General features: G+C 38.9%; 1 long non-coding RNA gene across 1 annotated transcript in view; it reads left to right on the forward strand.

Moving 5' to 3' along the window:
• Positions 1-5252, forward strand: part of LOC135057593 (uncharacterized) — a 176519-nt gene extending 171267 nt beyond the window's left edge. Inside the window, exon 4 of the long non-coding RNA XR_010244225.1 lies at positions 5084-5252. This is a non-coding gene — a long non-coding RNA (uncharacterized LOC135057593). The remainder of the gene's footprint in view (positions 1-5083) is intronic.
• The last annotated feature ends 748 nt before the right edge of the window (positions 5253-6000 follow it).

The raw sequence follows: 6000 nt of genomic DNA on the forward strand, positions 1-6000 counted from the left end.
AGGGACCACCAGCAAGGGGGGATAATGCCATAGCAGGAGGGACACTCAGTGTGTGGTCCCCCTACCTTCACATTACCAACCCCTAAACTGGTCAGCACAGGGCTGCAATTCCTCAGAAAGTGGGGACAACCAAAAAATAAAATAGGGCCCCCCCTCCTGAACAGTGCAGGGTTCATAGCAGGTTAATATTGTTCTTTACAGGTGGCATACAGGTCCCAGCAAGCCTGCCCAAGTATGCCGGCACTTGGAGAACCACAAGTGCCAGCATGCCCAGACATTAAGGGCCCGCTGGCACCTGTAGTCCGCCTGTAAAGAAATATTAAAATAAAAACACCACACCATATGTTTTAATATTTTATTGTGCTGCACCTTCACCTGGGCGGAGCGGCCTTTAAGATCTTTTGCATGGCCTCCACCCATCCAGGACTTCCCTGGCATCTTCTGCCTTTAGGAGCTCTTCACTGCTCCTCCTCCGCCGTCGGACTGATGCTGCTGCCTCGCACTGACTTATATAAGTCAGCCACAGGGGGCGGGGCTATGATGCAGTGAGCCGTGATTGGCTCAATGTGGCCATCTTTAATTTCAAAAGTTATGCTGAGGCGCCATTTTTGAAGTGGGTACCCACTGCTGAACTCTGCAAAATGGCTTGCAGGCACAAGATCCACTGGATCCAGGCCTGCCACCAGTCGCGCTATGTCCGCCAGGTCCCACCGTCATGAACCCATCGTGTCCTGCCGCATATGCTTGCTACCCGGTGGATCCTGCACTGGATCCGCGGCACCAATCACATCTCCTGGACTGATAGGGGTCTGCTTTCATGTGAGTGAATGCACGCACCTGTCATTGAGGCACCTGTACTGGTGCCGCTTTTACATACATTTTCAATGGGCTCTTACAGCCCGTAGCTTGGCCTCGCCCCTGCCCGCCCCTTCACTGGCTGAATTTTACTATTGTCAGTGGGAGGCTTCTCTCCCACTGCCTCCCACCCTGCTATGCTGCATCACCACCACAGGGGTGATGATTAGAATAAAACAAAGAAGATATCTATAAACAGACTCTGTTATAAATATCTACTTTGTATTATTTTAATCATTATGACAGGGGAGGCATTGCCACCCCTGCCTCCCCTGACTACATGTCCCTGTTGCACCCCTAGTATCAGTGGCAATTTTTAAAGTTGTAGTGGTATTTATTACTTGTCTACTGTAATGTACTGTACTTTTTTATCTTGTACTGTCTTATTGTTTTGCCCTCTGTATGGCACTGCAGATCACTTGTGGTGCCGTATAAATAAAAGTTATTAATAATAGCTATTGTGACTTAAACTTCTCATATTAAAAGTTATGTAGTATATTACTATGCTTATTTATTAGAGTTGAATTACTTGCATAATCCTCAAGGGTTATAAAGGGGTCAGTGAAATGGCTGTGGTATGGAATGTCAACTTTCAGAATATCGACATGGATTTATGTTGACATTGTGAATGTCCATAGTTGGTACAGTATATTGTCATGCATTTAGGCCCTAAACCTAAGCAGAGCCTAATTCACACACTAACCAGAGCTGTCAACATTATGAATTTAACATTTCTACTTCAACATAGAGTCCATGTCAAAATTTTGAATGTCAGCATATTTAATACATACCAAGGAAATAAGTGACTTAATGATTCTGATCCACTAAACTGATTTTTGGCAACCAAGAAATGCCCAATTTTTTGTTCATATTAACATCTTACTGCAGTACTTAATACGTTTACAGTTTGGATGTACATTACTAAAGTTTAGAGGGTATCTGGATTGTAGCTATACACTAAAAAGGTCTATAGTCAATAGGTCTACCACTAATGGTAGACATGCATTAGGTCGACAAGGTCAAAAGATTGTCAAGATCAAAAGGACAACATGACAATGGTCGACACACATATGGTAGACACTTTTTTTTCCTTTTTTTATACTTTACCATCCATGTGGACTATGATTGGGAAAAGTAACCTGCCCGGCGAGCCATGCAAGGGGACATGGTACACTAATCTGGCTTGTAATATGTCTGCCTTTTTTGTGTCGACCATTTACATGTTGAACTTTTGACCATGTCAACCTTTTGACACTGTCTTTCCTACTGTCTTTTATAAACTGCCTTTTCTCATAAGGACAATATGGTGAAACTGCCTTGTAGGAGGCACATCTAAGACAGTATTGCAATGAGTTTCTATTAATGTCTCTCCAAATATAATGCTCAAATTAGTTGAAGGCTTCTAACATAACATAGAAAATATCGCTACCCATCAAAGCCTGCAGCACCTAGATAAAAATTATATACTGGATATAGGTCTAAATGTGGCCATGTTGCCAGTTTTTTTAAAAAGCTATGTGTCAGGGAAATATTATATCCCATGGTAATGCCACAAGTAAATATAGGTTTCTCTCTCCTAACCTACTTGGAGACAGGGTGAAGAAATTGTAGTAAGCAGCTCAAATCAAGTTTTCTATGGTGACTCTTGTTACTAGTCTTTCAGTGTTCACATGGAATGTTAATCAACTCCCCAAATTCCTTGAAGATCTGCGAAATGACAAAATACCCTGATCATATACTGTACCAAAGATCCATCCAGCCATGTCAAATTTCCATGTAATCTATAGTCTATTTGATGATGAAGAGATATATTATTTGAATCCCATATTCTCCTTCTCTGATGTACAGATGTGGAGATATGTGTTTAAGCTTTCTCACTTCATTCAGTTAGTTTAAGCATGCGCTGGACAAAGAACCAAAAAACCTAATTAACATCTAAACAAGCCATGTAGGCATACAAATACCACGTAGAACAATGAAACTTTACAATTCTTGGGAACCAATTTGACATTGGGAATTGGTCCATCTTCTTGTGTCTTTCTGCAAACAGATTCATGTGAGAATGTTATTTTTTTGCCTTTACTTGTTTCTTAGAAAAATATTTGCCTAAGACTTTATGGCCTATGTAATTGGATCTGAGATTGCCGGAGGTGCGGTATGCCGACCGATCTCAGATATTTTTTTAAAGTGGCAATCTTTTACAAGGCACAGTTTTGCCTTATAAATGATTGCCACTTTAAAGAAACCTAAAGATCAGCTGGAATCCTGCACCTCTGTCAATTCTGCACCCTATAACATATGCCCCTATATTTCTATATTTATATATCATTCTAATTAATAGCTTTTTTGTACTTACTGTAATCATATTATATTTCTCATATTAAATTACATTTAATAAGATTGGTATCTGTGATTCTTATCAGATCCATTTTGCCTGGGAATTTTGCTTATCAATGCTACGTATATGTAGTACAGGTTTAATTTGAGCAATGATAACTGGGACTTAATTGTAATTGCATACGGAGATCATAAACTTCCAACTTGGAGTGTGTTGTTCTTGAACAAACTTCTGTAGTGGCAATTATTGTTGGCAAATTAATAGTGAGTTGGAGAGATACTTGGGCATGTAATAATTTCTGCAGACCCATGTTATATAAAGTGAATGCTAATTTTTGCAAAGTTACAGACAGTGAATAGGGATGGGATTTTCTTGGAACCAGGTCTGTGTTGATATGTTTATGAATATAACCTATATATATTATTATATTCCACTGAACTAAAAATGGCAAGAGGGCAGGGATATGGACAAAGGGTTGTAATGAGGACTATTCAAATGTTGCCTCAACTTGGAGGATGCACTATGCTAACTGCCCCAGACACATAGCAACCTTACCCATTTTGTAGGGACCTATTTATAAAAATGTTGGTTATCCAGAACTCATTTTCTGCTTTTGGCAATTGCCATGTGAAATAATGACATCCCATGCACTATGGGGTGATCACTGTCCAAAGTCAAGGGCTGCCAAGAAGGCACATCTACACCCTCTGTATTGAATGACCTGTTCTGTGGATTGTGCAGCATATAAATAGTGCCCCTGTATTCACAAAGGTGTGGGTCTACTCATCCCTAGTACCTGGGCTCGATAGATCTCCCAGGCCGCTCTGCACTTAACTTTATAATAATATGTACAGCTATCACTCTATGCTATATTGACTGTCAACATATATGCCCTACCTTTTGTTCACCAAAGTAGAGAATAGTTATACAGAAAAAAGAAAGCAGATGTGTGCTTTTAATGTTTAAGAGCAATCTTTGACATAATATGTTTTACTGCTTCAGATTGTTAAAGAAAAAGTCTCTCTCAGTCCCGCGTGATGATAAGCAAGGTAGTTGTTTATTTAGACATATGGCAAGTACCATGCAAGCAGTCATTCATGATTTCTCTCTGGCTTTAGGCACAGAGGGTTACAAGTATATCTATGATTAATTTCACATAGTCATTATATAAATCATTTACAGACAAGGCATACATAATTATCAAAGAAGGATGCCATTCACTAATTAGCTAATGAAGGGGAAGATTTAGTGTCGTCATAAATGGCTGGAATAACTGTGTTCCCCAACAGGTGGCAATCTATACTAATTGATAAACAGAGAGATGGTTCTCGAGTCTAGGGTCGCTTCTGTTCATCCAGGGAGATATTGGTAAGGCCACGGTCCATCAGATAGCATTGATACCAGATAACAGTAGTTATATAGATAGGCACTTGGAGGGAGAGGAGCCAAAATGTCATTATGTCCAAGAACATTAAGAACATAACTGAAGACTTGTTATTTTCCATGGTTTGAGTCCAGACAACATGGCAATCAAAGTCCATAAATGTTAAGTGCTATGCATATTCTTTTAACTGTATGAAGAGTTGCTTAGGAGCACATAGACTGAGAAAAAATGTTAAGCGAGATATGGCATACATTAAAACATAATCAGTAGGCAATACAGAAACATTATAATTTTACTTTCAACAAGATTTTGTTTCAACATTTTGTCCATACTCCAAGTTGGTTGAAATCCTTACAGACAATTCGAGTAAAGATGTGATACATCTCAAAATGCTGTAACAGAGGCATCAATTTTGTAAATGTTGACCTGAATGCTGTATGCAGGAAGCTATGTCTTAAGAAAAGGAAAACTTTCTCAGCAGGGCTCCTTTTCCCTTACTCTTACAGTTCACATAATTGCAAGCAGTGATACACAGAGCACTTGGAGACAGACAGCAAAAATAGAATACTTCACTATCACAGAAAAAAACAGCTATGAGAAACTGTAAAAGGAATTGTGTGAGAAGAACTCACTCCTAAGGAAGAATTATAAAAATGAACATACAGTATGCAAAAAAACAAATGAACTATGTCCATAATAAACTTTGTTGACCTAATTTTAATGTGTAGCTTTGATGTGTTTATAAGCTAATATAGTTAAAATACAGTAGTATATTTATAGAATGTTTTTATTCTTTTTTTTATACCACAAAAGAGACCCTATTACAAATATTGTAAAAAAAAAGACTTTAAATGAACAATCTGAGGAGACAGCCTTTATGTTTTCTAGTATGCAGTGCATGTTGTATGTCAAACATCTTTAAAATGTACCCCTCTTTAATCCTTTCACCGCTGAGGGCTTCTTCACCCCTGTTTTGAACTAATTTTGGCAGTTTTTGCACTAATTACATTCTATTTTACAGAACACTTTGAATATTCGGAAAACACCTTTAATTTATCTGTAATTCCCTACACAACAAATTAAATCTACTAAAAAAGTCCAGATAAGTTTTTTTTTTTCTACAGTAAAAGAGTTAAAGACAGTGGTGGATTTCCCACTAGGCACGTTCTTATAGGTGCAACTTGCTGAGGGGGTGGCACAGCAGGCTCCCCTCTGTGAAAGACCTGCTAGGATACAGGACCAGTGAGACACACTGAAAGTGAAAAAGCCTCCTAAGCGAAGCATATACATTGGTCACAGACTGTTGATAACTCCAGCAGTGCACATACTGTAGTTGCTGCATCAAAGAAGTTAACAGCACAGACAGGGGTTAAGGTATTGTCTTTCAAAAATCTTCCTTCATGTGTCCCGCCTCTCAGAACAG

This window comes from Pseudophryne corroboree, chromosome 3 (assembly GCF_028390025.1).
Source record: "Pseudophryne corroboree isolate aPseCor3 chromosome 3, aPseCor3.hap2, whole genome shotgun sequence".
In the NCBI taxonomy this organism is placed as follows: Eukaryota; Metazoa; Chordata; class Amphibia; order Anura; family Myobatrachidae; genus Pseudophryne; species Pseudophryne corroboree.